The sequence below is a fragment of the Lissotriton vulgaris genome, chromosome 1_1, assembly GCF_964263255.1.
Source record: "Lissotriton vulgaris chromosome 1_1, aLisVul1.2, whole genome shotgun sequence".
NCBI lineage: Eukaryota > Metazoa > Chordata > Amphibia > Caudata > Salamandridae > Lissotriton > Lissotriton vulgaris.
The window spans coordinates 228,644,811-228,659,632 of NC_141685.1; the positions used below are offsets into that span (position 1 = coordinate 228,644,811).

Here is a 14,822-nt window from a genome sequence, read left to right on the forward strand (position 1 = left end):
ACGGGTCTCTATGGGGCTTTTCATTTTTGCCCTCCTCCTCAAGGTGGATTTTGTTTAGCTCTGCAACAGTACCACCTTTCACTGCTTTTGATTTAAGGTCAAAGTGACTTGTTATAGTTCTTTCACTTTTCTCACAATTTAAAAACTAAAGCATTTTGAATTTGATATATAAAGAAACGATAGTTGTTGCTTATCTAGAATATGCAACTAACAAGGATTGGAAAAGTCAATAGTCTTGGTTTAGGTGTAATGTTACTTGTTGTATTATATATCTGAGTGCACACTTAGCCAATCACAGAATTGTAGCTTGCATGTTTTTAAGCCACACCCTTCATTACATCGGTCACACCCCATAGAGAGACCCCTCAGTTTTCTCATCCCACTTAAAGTCCTGTTAATGACACATAATGCATGAACTGCCAGACTCTATTTAGTAGTCTTCGGGTGGGAGTGGAAATATAAGTGAGTGATATCTCCGCTTTCTAGTTCATACAGTTCAAAAGTTACTAAAAACACAATGACACGTGCTGCCCTGCAATGGAAGGACCTTTGCAAAGGTTGACTGGTCACCTTTCTGTAGCTTATTGCTATATTTGGGTGCTAGACTGGTACTAATGAGAAACATTAATGCCCAGACAGTGTTAACGAGTTTACAGATGACTAATTAATGAAGTAGTACTAGCACAAAATGTGGCACATAATGCTGCATAATCTTTTTCTTGCCATGTAGTTTATTTAACCACGATGCATAATTTGAGCGTCCCCTACCACATAATTCTAGAGGCCCTGAATATAACGTATTAATCTTGAAACCATTCAAGTCATGTTAGCCGTTACTAAACTCATACACAATAGGAATGTGTACTTGCTTTTTCATCTGGTGGGGCACTATAGGATTACAGAAGGGACTGCAGATGCTTGAGTGGCCCATTCTGTATTTACTGCTAGCGACGGTCTACTGCCAGCGTTATCTTCGACTATTTTTGCTCATTTGCATGGGGTCATAGAGAATCACTTTGACTTCGTGCCTGCGCCATATTATGGAAGTGCAAAAACAACAAGTGATGGACCGAATGTGGATCAATGTCACACATTCCCCCAGTCAAAAGATCTGGGCCCAAATCCATCGTTTTTTTGCACTCCACATCACCCTGGGTTAGACAATAGCGATATGCAAAATCAGCTCTGACCCTGTTGCCCCATGGGAACAGTCCAGTCCGAACTACAAAAGCCATGTCCTTCCCAGAACGGAATCAAGCATCCGAGGACCGGACCGGTTTCGAGGTAACACCTCTCATCAGCCCGGCTAGCTTGACTCCAAGTGGTGTGGAGTGCCTGGGACCCACGTCTGGGCATCCCCAGCGCACTTAGGGCGGCAATTGCAAAAACAACAAGTGATGGACCGAATGTGGATCAATGTCACACATTCCCCCAGTCAAAAGATCTGGGCCCAAATCCATCGTTTTTTTGCACTCCACACCACCCTGGGTTAGACAATGGCGATATGCAAATCAGCTCTGACCCTGTTGCCCCATGGGAACAGTCCAGTCCGAACTACAAAAGCCATGTCCTTCCCAGAACGGAATCAAGCATCCGAGGACCGGACCGGTTTCGAGGTAACACCTCTCATCAGCCCGGCTAGCTTGACTCCAAGTGGTGTGGAGTGCCTGGGACCCACGTCTGGGCATCCCCAGCGCACTTAGGGCGGCAATTGCAAAAACAACAAGTGATGGACCGAATGTGGATCAATGTCACACATTCCCCCTGTCAAAAGATCTGGGCCCAAATCCATCGTTTTTTTGCACTCCACACCACCCTGGGTTAGACAATGGCGATATGCAAATCAGCTCTGACCCTGTTGCCCCATGGGAACAGTCCAGTCCAAACTACAAAAGCCATGTCCTTCCCAGAACGGAATCAAGCATCCGAGGACCGGACCGGTTTCGAGGTAACACCTCTCATCAGCCCGGCTAGCTTGACTCCAAGTGGTGTGGAGTGCCTGGGACCCACGTCTGGGCATCCCCAGCGCACTTAGGGCGGCAATTGCAAAAACAACAAGTGATGGACCGAATGTGGATCAATGTCACACATTCCCCCAGTCAAAAGATCTGGGCCCAAATCCATTGTTTTTTTGCACTCCACACCACCCTGGGTTAGACAATGGCGATATGCAAATCAGCTCTGACCCTGTTGCCCCATGGGAACAGTCCAGTCCGAACTACAAAAGCCATGTCCTTCCCAGAACGGAATCAAGCATCCGAGGACAGGACCGGTTTCGAGGTAACACCTCTCATCAGCCAGGCTAGCTTGACTCCAAGTGGTGTGGAGTGCCTGGGACCCACGTCTGGGCATCCCCAGCGCACTTAGGGCGGCAATTGCAAAAACAACAAGTGATGGACCGAATGTGGATCAATGTCACACATTCCCAAAGTCAAAAGATCTGGGCCCAAATCCATCGTTTTTTTGCACTCCACACCACCCTGGGTTAGACAATGGCCATATGCAAATCAGCTCTGACCCTGTTGCCCCATGGGAACAGTCCAGTCCGAACTACAAAAGCCATGTCCTTCCCAGAACGGAATCAAGCATCCGAGGACCGGACCGGTTTCGAGGTAACACCTCTCATCAGCCCGGCTAGCTTGACTCCAAGTGGTGTGGAGTGCCTGGGACCCACGTCTGGGCATCCCCAGCGCACTTAGGGCGGCAATTGCAAAAACAACAAGTGATGGACCGAATGTGGATCAATGTCACACATTCCCCCAGTCAAAAGATCTGGGCCCAAATCCATCGTTTTTTTGCACTCCACACCACCCTGGGTTAGACAATGGCGATATGCAAATCAGCTCTGACCCTGTTGCCCCATGGGAACAGTCCAGTCCGAACTACAAAAGCCATGTCCTTGCCAGAACGGAATCAAGCATCCGAGGACCGGACCGGTTTCGAGGTAACACCTCTCATCAGCCCGGCTAGCTTGACTCCAAGTGGTGTGGAGTGCCTGGGACCCACGTCTGGGCATCCCCAGCGCACTTATGGCGGCAATTGCAAACAAAACAGGAGATGGACCGAATGTGGATCAATGTCACACATTCATCCCAGTCCAAAGATCTGGGCCAAAATCCATCGTTTTTTTGCACTCCACACCACCCTGGGTTAGACAATGGCCATATGCAAATCAGCTCTGACCCTGGGCCCCATGGGAACAGTCCAGTCCGAACTACAAAAGCCATGTCCTTCCCAGAACGGAATCAAGCATCCGAGGACCGGACCGGTTTCGAGGTAACACCTCTCATCAGCCCGGCTAGCTTGACTCCAAGTGGTGTGGAGTGCCTGGGACCCACGTCTGGGCATCCCCAGCGCACTTAGGGCGGCAATTGCAAAAACAACAAGTGATGGACCGAATGTGGATCAATGTCACACATTCCCCCAGTCAAAAGATATGGGCCCAAATCCATCGTTTTTTTGCACTCCACACCACCCTGGGTTAGACAATGGCGCCATAAGTGCGCTGGGGATGCCCAGACGTGGGTCCCAGGCACTCCACACCACTGGAGTCAAGCTAGCCGGGCTGATGAGAGGTGTTACCTCGAAACCGGTCCGGTCCTCGGATGCTTGATTCCGTTCTGGGAAGGACATGGCTTTTGTAGTTCGGACTGGACTGTTCCCATGGGGCCCAGGGTCAGAGCTGATTTGCATATGGCCATTGTCTAACCCAGGGTGGTGTGGAGTGCAAAAAAACGATGGATTTTGGCCCAGATCTTTGGACTGGGATGAATGTGTGACATTGATCCACATTCGGTCCATCTCCTGTTTTGTTTGCAATTGCCGCCATAAGTGCGCTGGGGATGCCCAGACGTGGGTCCCAGGCACTCCACACCACTGGAGTCAAGCTAGCCGGGCTGATGAGAGGTGTTACCTCGAAACCGGTCCGGTCCTCGGATGCTTGATTCCGTTCTGGGAAGGACATGGCTTTTGTAGTTCGGACTGGACTGTTCCCATGGGGCCCAGGGTCAGAGCTGATTTGCATATCGCCATTGTCTAACCCAGGGTGGTGTGGAGTGCAAAAAAACGATGGATTTTGGCCCAGATCTTTGGACTGGGATGAATGTGTGACATTGATCCACATTCGGTCCATCTCCTGTTTTGTTTGCAATTGCCGCCATAAGTGCGCTGGGGATGCCCAGACGTGGGTCCCAGGCACTCCACACCACTGGAGTCAAGCTAGCCGGGCTGATGAGAGGTGTTACCTCGAAACCGGTCCGGTCCTCGGATGCTTGATTCCGTTCTGGGAAGGACATGGCTTTTGTAGTTCGGACTGGACTGTTCCCATGGGGCCCAGGGTCAGAGCTGATTTGCATATCGCCATTGTCTAACCCAGGGTGGTGTGGAGTGCAAAAAAACGATGGATTTTGGCCCAGATCTTTGGACTGGGATGAATGTGTGACATTGATCCACATTCGGTCCATCTCCTGTTTTGTTTGCAATATTATGGAAGTGGGCACAGAGGCAAAGATGCTCTTAAGAGAAACACTGACAGTTCATCACAAATATTAGGTGCACCGTCATTGCACTAGAGGTGGGCGAGCTGGTGAAAGCTCGAGCCAGGCTCGAGTCTGAAGTATGGTTCTGGCTCAGCTTGAGGACCTGTTGGCACCAGGAGCCCTTAATGAACCAAATTTTCATGTAGCTTCTGTCTGTCTTCCTCCCTCTACCCAGTATGTAGCGTTATGGCCAGAACTGCCGACTTGGTTCGGGTCTTGGTGTTGGCTCAACATCCTGTGTTTCTTAGAAAATCAGGTGGGGCCATATCAACAAGGCCAACAACGCCGCTTTAACAGCCTTTTTTGTCTGAAAAGCAGCAAATGAATTACCTCACTATCAGCAAGGACATGCTACTAGGCATCAGCGCGTGTTTCCTTGTGTCAGCCGCCGTTCCACTAACATCTTGCATCGCATCTCTAATGAGATGCAAAGAAGGCTTTTCCTCTCAAAACAACATGGGAAATATCACTAACTGCACTACTACCCATCCACCACCTGACTCAGGACACCCATACCGATATAAAAAGCTGCGCTAACCACGGTTATCGCCATCAGCTAATGTCTGCAAAATTTCAGACTTATCTATATTCATAAACTGAGGTGGATTCTAAGCCTAAGTCCACATCCCCATATCACCAAGGATTCCCTTAGCTCTGTAGTTGTATTTCTGGATTTCCAGCGATGTTCTCTCATTTTGTCACTATCGGCGGATTTTCCATCGCCGTGGAGATAACCATTGATGACAACGTTTATCTCGGCAATCACAAAATAAAACCTAACCTCCCCTCGAAAGACCTTAAACAGGCCACTCAGGCATTGGTGCTCTCCAGAATTTACTAAGGTATCGCAGCACTGACCGGGACAGCAAAATCCCACCTAGGTCCTCTTACCACTACCCTCAATGCCGCAGCAAGAATGGTCACAGGAACAAAGAAATATGAGCACACTTCACCAGCACTCAAGGAACTGAAGTGGCTCCCTATCGACCAACGTGCCAGCTTCCATACTGCTTGCCTCACGCACAAAGCCCTGCACACAGGCAATTCAGAATATCTGGCCACCACACCCAACAGGGTCGGTCTGTCCGGGAACCTCAGAAGTTCCAACACACTTCTACTCATCACACTGAAATCACGGAAACATAAAACCGCAAATAAATCCTTTGCGGGAAATGCAACCAAGATCTGGAACTCCATCCCCCCCACATCAGAATGACCACCTCCTTCCCGAAATTCAAGATACTACTCAAAGCCCTCTTCCTAGAGCGCTCTCGACCGTAACGAGAAATCCACAAGTGACTGGGGGTAGGACAGCTATCTCCCCTCCTCGATACCCCACAGCCTGAAGATGCGCTCTTGAACTATGTTCCATTTTGCTCTTAAGTTGGTGAACTGCAGATTATTATTTTCCTTTGTCCTCTGTTATAGGTCCCCGTCCAAAATTTCTTGTTCATAACTTTGCATGATGTGAAGCGCTCTGATACCTTCAGGTCCAGCTAGCGCAATACAAAACTTCAATAAAAAAAATCCAGCAATAGCCGGCATTAAGCAAATTAAGTGCGCTCGGGGATGTTTATCACAGTTTATTGATGATATGCCCCTTAGTCTCCCCTGACTATAAAAAATTACTATAACTAATGTCCATGTAAAGTACTTCAATACCCTCGAGTCGATTTAGCACTATAAAAAAACTGCAGAAACGTACAAAGAGGTAAAATCAAAGCCTTAACATAAGGAAAGACAAATAGATACCCTATTCCTGGTTGATCTGTGCAAAGTAAAAACAGAAAAGCTGGACAAATCACTGCTTGCCTGCTTTAATTGTCTGATCTCAGGTAAATATTTTATTTCACCAAAATGTATTTTTCTTCATTATTATGTATGAAAGCACTTCAAATATGTGAGTTCAGAATACCAATTGTGCAAAACCTATTATGCTTGATTTTGTTACACTCTAATGTTGCTCTATATTAATTTGGGTCACATACAGTGTTTAGGTGACAATTCAAAATTTGCAAACATTCGTGACAAGAATTTTCAATTCTATTAAGGACTAGGAGGCGAGGATTATGCTTTCTCATTTCTTTAATGAAATGCTCAGCAGCCAATAAAAACAACCAAAAAACTACATTTCCCATGAACACCAGGGAATAACCATAGAGAGTAGTGTATAAAAGGTCCCAACATTAGTCCTTCTTCCTCTTTCTTTGTGGAAACACGTCCAAGTCAAAGTAAAATCCCAAGTAAAGTAAGAACAATAATTCCAAACAAGCTGCAGAAATCCAGAGAATCCTGAAGTAGGCAGCAGAAGAACTTCGGGTCCAGAAGCCAGGACGAGAACGATACTCCAGAGGAGAACAAAGCACATCACTTCTGGTCTGAACCTGGAAAAGATACAGAGCCGTAATATCCAAAAGTAGCAAGAATGTCAAGAGCAATCCAGGGAGGGAAAAAACCAAGGAGTGAAATATTTGCAATTGCATGTAAACAGTCACAATAAATTAGCATGCAAATATGAACCACGGGTGGGATAATCCTCGTCTCCTAGTCCTTAATAAAATTGAAAATTCTTGCCACGAATGTTTGCAAATTTTGAATTCTATGTCAGGACAGGAGGCTCCGATTATGCTTTTTTAAAGCTGATCCACCACCACAGAAGCAACACTATTAATAGGTTTATAATAAAACGTTTTGAACACAGAATCAGATGAAGCCTTCATAATATCAAAGAGAGTAACACCCATGGAATAAGCTTTAGAGGCCATCGCCCCTCGTGCAGAATGCGCGCCAAACACAGAAACATCAATACCCGCCTTAGACATAAGCCACCGCACCCAGCGCGCCAAAGTAGCTGGAGTGACGGGGCGAAAAGGCTTTTGTAAGGCAATCAATAGTTGACCCTGCATGTCTGAACGGAAAGAAGCAGTACTCACTTCATAATCTTTAAGGCATTGCACAACACAAAGGTTGGGACGAGAAGGAAAAGAAGGATATGTAATAGAAGGCGTATTAGATTTCGTACGTCTGGAAAGACGACCTTCAGGAGTAAAACTGCGACCTGCTAGATCCAAAGCGTGGACATCCGACACACGCTTACAGGAAACCAGACATAGTAACATCGTCAATTTCGCAGATAATTGCTTGCGAGATAACAGAGGATTCGAAGGCCAAGCTTCTAAGAACCTGAGAACAACAGAAACATCCCATAAAGTGACATATTTAGGTGCGGGAGGTTTTGCAAAACGAACGCCCTTAAGTAACCTGGAAACAAAGGGATGTTCACCCGCAGGTTTCCCATCGATGTGGGCATGACTCGCTGAAATAGCAGAGCGAAAACCATTGACCGTCGAATAAGCCAGACCAGAGGTGGCCAAAGACGCCAAAAAATTTAATAATCATACTGATATCTGCTGAAACGGGATCAACTTCCCGTTGAGCACACCAATCACACCATCGCTTCCAAGCCCCTTTATACCGTTTGTGAGTATTGGGAGCCCATGCCTCACTAAGGAATTTGGAAGCGTCGCTAGAAATGCCTGGGAGCGACCAGCGATCCCCGAGATCCTCCACGCTAGCAGCTGAAGAGAGCCGGAGAGGATCAGGGGATGCGGATCTCCGAGAGGATCCAACAAGAGATTCCACAACGGGGGAAGAAGGAACGGCGGAGCGCAGCACATTTCCAGAAGCACCGGAAACCATGCTTGAGCCCTCCAGAGAGGGGCAATCAGAATCAGATCCGCTCGAAACCGTTTGGTGTAAGCCAGCACCCTGGGAATCATTAGAAACGGTGGAAAGGCATAACAGAGGGTCGATGGCCACTGCTGAAGGAAAGCATCCGTGGCTAGAGCCTGAGGGTCCGGCCTCCAACTGTAAAAACGCGGAAGTTGCGCGTTGAGGCGAGAGGCAAACAGATCCAACTGACATTAACCCCAACGCCGAAGGAGAGCACGGAATACTCGAGGGTGAAGCCTCCAGTTGCTGTAATCCCGAAGATGTCTGGAGTGCCAATCCGCAATCTGATTGTTGCACCCCGGAAGATATTCCGCAATAACAGTGATCTTCCTTTGGAGACAAAAATGCCAGAAATCCTTGGCAATCTCCGCCAACACTTTGGACCGGGTCCCGCCCAGTTTGTTCACATAGCGGACTGCGGACACGTTGTCCATCCGGAGAAGAATGCAGCAACTCGGTTGAAGGTGAGAGAAACACTTGATTGCAAACGAACCCGCTAGGAGTTCCAGGCAGTTTATGTGGAGAGCCAACTCCTGAGGGGACCAACGACCCCCCGTCGAGACAGACCCGCAGCGGGCTCCCCAACCCCACCGACTGGCAACGGATTCTATCACCAGTTCCGGGGACGCACCGAATAGGGCTCGACCATTCCAGGCCTCCATGTGGTCCAACCACCACTGCATCTCCCAGCGTACTTCCTCCGTAAGAGGGATCTGGTCGGAGAATCTGAGACCTCTCCGGAGATGCTGGATTTTCAGCCTTTGCATCGCTCTGTAATGCAGAGGACCTGGAAAGATCGCCTGAATGGACGATGCTAACAGACCTACTACACGTGCCAACGACCTCAACGACACAGTCGGTTTGGAAATAACAGACGTCAATTCTCTCCTGATGTAACGCATCTTCTGATTGGGTAAGAGAAGTTGACAAGCCACAGAGTCGATCTGGAAACCCAGGAATTCTATAGACTGGGCAGGGACCAAAACCGATTTCTGAACATTTATCAGAAAACCTAGAGACTGTAACAGATCGATGGACCACTCCAGATGCCGTAGAAATTTGAGAGGATAATCCGCCATAAGGAGAATATCGTCCAGATAAATAATCAACCTGACACCCCGAGACCGCAGATGTTCCACAACCGGTCTCAACAGCTTCGTGAAGCACCACGGTGCCGACGAGAGACCGAACGGGAGAACCCGATACTCGTACCAAACTCCCTGCCAGTGAAACTGGAGAAAACGACGATGAGGCCTGTAAATTGGAATCGAGAGGTACGCATCGTTGAGATCCAGACGGACCATCCAATCCCCCTCTCGCAGGAGATCTCTCAATAGATGGATACCCTCCATCTTGAAATGTCGATAGACCACCCCTCCGTTGAAGTCTTTCAGGTTGAGAACCAGGCGAGAGCCGCCCCCTTTCTTCTCGACCAGAAAGACGGAACTGGCAAACCCCATCGGATGACGGGTTGTTTGAACAATCGCCCCTTTCTTGAGGAGGGTGTCTATTTCCCCGGAGAGACAAACCTGATCCTGAAGAGAAAAATGCAAACAAGGGGGAGGACGGGTCTGATGCATCGGGTGATAAAACTCTATTCTGAACCCTTGAACAGTTTGTAGCACCCATGCATCGCTGGAGATCATGCGCCAATTTTGCAGGAAAAATTGAATGCGACCCCCCAACATTACATCGCATGCATGAATCAGGCTCACCTGTAGAGTGGGTATCCTGGTAGTGTCCTTGTTGACCACCTGAATGTCCTTTGCCGTACTGGCCTTTTCCTTTTCATGATAGATAAAAGTTGGCCCTGGTGGAATAACCGGCGTCGTAGGACCCTCTTTGCTGAGAGGAATTGCCTCTCTGGGACTGGTTTGCAGAGCCACGGCCGAACGAACGTCCCCTACCTCGTCCGGCCTTTGCAAAAACCGGACGCATTGCCCGTCTTAAGGAGGCCTGCGCTTTGTCTATCCCACTGAAGGTGGAGACAAACTGCGTGAGTTCTTTGAGAAATGGTTGACCAATTAAAAGACCTTGTGACTCAGGCCCGGACTCGGAAGTGGCTAACTCTGAAAGTTTTGGATCAAGCTTTAAAAGAATGGATCTGCGACGTCCCGCAGACATCGCGCAATTGGCATTCCCTAAGTGGCAGATCGCCCGTTGGGCCCACTCAATTAATTCAGTCGGGTTCACCAGGGCAGAGGCCTCCTTCGCCTTATAACCCAGATCCAAAATCTTGGTGAGCGGTCCAAGTAAGTCTAGTACTTTATGCTGACAGGATCGCCAAGACCTATCAAGGCCCTTCTTCGGGTCCTTCGCATATTTCTTCAGGTACGTGACCATCATGGGGTCAACCTCCGGAGTTTCGGCCAAATGGTCAGCCAAATCAGGTCTCGGGCACTCCGAGCGCAACCGTGCCCGAACCGAGGCCTCAAAAGGCTGTCGAATGTGTGTCCATGTGGAAGAGTTCGGGTGAACGATATCTGCCGGTTCAAAATTGAGCACCGGAGGGCGCTCCGGGGCATCCAAAAATGTTCCTTACAGACTCGTTTCTTAGGAGGTGGAGAAGCATGGTCCGAAGAAGCGGAAGACTGTGCATTGTCCGATTCAGTCTCATGCAGAGTAGAAGGCGCAGCCGCCAAACTCTTAGCCAGGCGTTGAAAGTCTGTCTTATGAGGATTAACAGGAGATTTTGCAGTTTTCTTGGAAGCAGGCAACCAGCCCTGCTGCTGCGCATAAAGATTCAAATGACGCTTTAAGGGGTTAATAGCACGTACCAGTGCCTTGTTAACAGACTGTTGGACACCTCTATCCAACTGTTCCACCAAATTCTGTTCCAAGGAGCCTTCCTCCTCATCATCATAGTAATAGTCGTCATCAGCGTCGTAGTAATCAGCCATTCTACACAAGGGTAGAGAGTAAATGCCCACAAGACGACAGTAACAATATGGAGTGTCAAAACACAAGTCAAGGGGGAGTGTTATGACCCCAAGGCAGGCTTTGAAAGAAGTAGGAGCGAACCTTACTTCCGAAGTATTCAAGTGTGGAGGGAGCCAAAGCCTGCGCAGCACAAAAAAACACTCTAGGCAGAGCCTATGCTACAAAGTTGCAACCAAAGCCCTCAGAAGACCTCGGTGTCTGACGGGGTTAAAGTCTGGAGACAGGCTGTGGGCAGGATGCCAAACGAACGTCGTCACTCAACCAGCTTTGAGGAAAAACCCCAAAACCGGAAATAGGACAGCGCGCATGCGCGCCTGTTGCCTGTCACCAAACACCGTCTCGAGAGCGCTCGCGCTCCCCAACAAAACGGAAACCCCTGCTCCCACTCCACCAAAGGCACGCGAGCAGCTAGGAAGCGCCCGGACCAACAAACGGAGCTGAGACACACGCTCCAAAACCAAAGCAAGCCGCACACCGGCAGCGGAGAAAAAACACGCACGAAGAACGGAGACCGAGCCCCAAACGCGCGAACCACAATGCGCAATGGCAAAGCGCAGTAGATAAAGCAAGCAACAATGTTAAAGCAAGTAAGCAAGTAACAATATGCTAGTAGAGAGAAAATAATGCACTTAACTGGCTGCGGAGCAGCAAAGAAAGAGGAAGAAGGACTAATGTTGGGACCTTTTATACACTACTCTCTATGGTTATTCCCTGGTGTTCATGGGAAATGTAGTTTTTTGGTTGTTTTTATTGGCTGCTGAGCATTTCATTAAAGAAATGAGAAAGCATAATCGGAGCCTCCTGTCCTGACATAGAATTGTCTTCCCTTATAGGGCACTAACGGTTCAGGTTTAAAAACTCACTTTTAATAACTGAATCTGGGTGCAGTGATAAAGTGTGACTTATTTATATCAAAGCTTCACATGAAATACATCTTTTTGAATTTTGAAGCAGCGTTGTCAGATTTTATGCGGTTTGTTGTGTGATCTAGATAGCATCAAAAAGGAGGAAGGTACCCCTATAGAGTTTACAGGGAGGGGGTATATTTGAAAAAACCTTAAGGACATAAACCCTGTTACACAGTGCTACAAAAGAGAGAACCCTATTAAACACAGCAATAATTTTGCTTATATGTAAGCAAAAAGACAGAGTCTACTTTCAAAGACTTAATTTCATTTCACAAAATATTACAATATTCTAACAATGTCGCGGGTATCACAGTACATTACAAAGCACATATAAAAAAGATATTTGATTAAAAAAGGATTTGTATTCATCTAAATCATAAATGAACCTCCCTATGGATTACAATCTAAAAAAAAATACGTATCTCTTTATCTTGATGAGACAAATAAAATTTGTTAAAAACAGTTGATGCGGTGTTTCGGTGTACAGTAGATTATTTTCACCTTCAGCAGGATGAAAACAATCCTTTAATTAAAATCTTGTTATATTAATTGGATTATGGTTCATCAATTTCATAATCCCTGGAGCATTCAAAGTATACACCTCTGTTTCGGCTATTTACTTGGCGCCTTTTAGAGCATATGACAACTCCCTGTTGTAATTGTACGTTGGGGCCACCGTCTTTCCTTAGGAAATACGTAGCAGCTTTGAAGCAGCCACTATGTATCACACTGAATGTCCGTGGAGGCCGTGAGGGCAGCGCATTCATCATAACAGGGTGCATTGTCCATGTTTGCACTCGGCGCATCTGCTTAAAGGCATGGTGTGGCACAAAGGATAGACCTACATATGAGGAATACAGGCCATGCGTCCTCTTTCATACAATGGTATATGTCTCTGTACCCCCTCATTTCACTGGGACTAGGCAGGCCCAAACCACATATGCTTGATGCTGGGAAACAGCAGACTTGATGCGACAGAGCGAAGCTTACAAAGTGACAACTGATCTTGACATCACTGTTTTGCCACCTTCCAAACCTAAATCTATACCCTTACAATGCAGACATTTGACTGATAAAATCCTACTCCGCTGAGGCGCAGTTTATGGGGTGCGATACTTACCACCCAGTTACTTATTTTTTTTAATTAAAAAACGGTTGGTTTATGCGCTTACTTCATTAATGTCCTCATGTTCCAGTGAAAATAGTAATTAACTGGGCTGCTGGTAATGAGGGTCCACGCGTTAATTGGCAATGGGTTTGATGAAAAATGACACATATTAATGTGAGCACAGAGGGACCCCTGCATCTTATATTTCCAAAGTACACTTCACCAAGAACTAGGTTCTACCACACTCACAGATCTCTGTTTCACTTGAAAAAAAGTAAAATGGAGCAATTCCTTTCAAGAATGTTGCACATACAAAATCCTTCATATAGACAGAGGTTGAGGTGGACACATGTTTTCTCAGAAGATCTCCTATAAAGAATGCAGCCAAATTCAGAGTCCGCGCCAGAAGTGTAGTGGTATCATGCAAGATTCCCATTCTTGCAACTCGGGTTCGATTCCCGGCTGGCGTATGTCCTTTTTTTTCTTTCATTTAAATTATTGCCTCAAAACCTATTTGTAGTTTTTGATTATGTTTTCAACCAAGAATCAGAGAAAGGGTATTGACATCTGGCCCTTAAAATTTATTTGGGGATGTTTTACTCTTCGGTGCGCACACTGGCATCAAATACTTGATGAAAGAAACGGTAAGAGCTGCTCTGAAGCTGATGCGCATGGAGTTTAGGGAAAGTTTATGGTTTAAAATACTTAAATAAATGTGCTCTGAAGAGATGTAGATACTGTTACTGACGTGCACAATAAAAATATTTAGCGAGGACTTTGTTCTTACATTTCTTTTATTTTTTTAAAGGTCATTCCCCGTTCATGTGGCTCCAAATTCTTTCATCTGTGAGCTAATGTTTTTTTTCTTTTTCACTCATGATTGTTTTTCATATAATGTTTGCCAGCGTGCTTTTATAATTTAACGCGGTATTTCCAATTGGTTACAATCTTTAATGGCTGTCAAACCATGCTTTGGAAATGAAAACGTCCTGTTGAGAAAAAAGAAACCTGATCTTGAAGGCGTTCTTCGCCCACAGACACCAGAGGGCGCTGCGCTTTGATTCCGCACAAACCAAAAAACACAAATAACCTAAAAGTGATGATTTCAAAGAAAAGAAGTAAATGTTGTATAGTTTCGCAGGTCCAGCGGACAAAGAGTAACAAGAAAAATTATATATTCAGAAACGATAAAAACTCTACCAGAAGTGGGGTTCGAACCCACGCGGACACATGTCCATTGGATCTTAAGTCCAACGGCTTAACCACTCGGCCATCCTGGTGTATAGATGCACATTCTTCTCAAATATTTTAAAAAACTGTGACACTGCACGGTGAATACAGTGAGGTATATTGTTGTAATAAGTGTAGAGTAAAGAAGAAACATTTCTCAGACATGGTAATTTTATAGTAAATCCAAGCGGATGGGGATTACGAGACAACATCCATTTCACAAAATAAACAAGCATTTGCAATGCAATGGTCTCGGCATCATTAAAGGTAGAGCAATTGGCATTGCTCATGACATTTCTTTTTTTTCTTTAAATCATAAATAAATGGCATTGTCATTTACATTGCCAATACACACCACTCTGCACC

General features: G+C 46.5%; 1 non-coding gene across 1 annotated transcript; it reads right to left on the reverse strand.

Moving 5' to 3' along the window:
• Positions 1 to 14,423: 14,423 nt before the first annotated feature.
• TRNAL-UAA (transfer RNA leucine (anticodon UAA)) lies at positions 14,424 to 14,506 on the reverse strand. The gene has a single exon. It is a non-coding gene; the product is annotated as a tRNA-Leu (tRNA).
• Between the last annotated feature and the right edge of the window lie 316 nt (positions 14,507 to 14,822).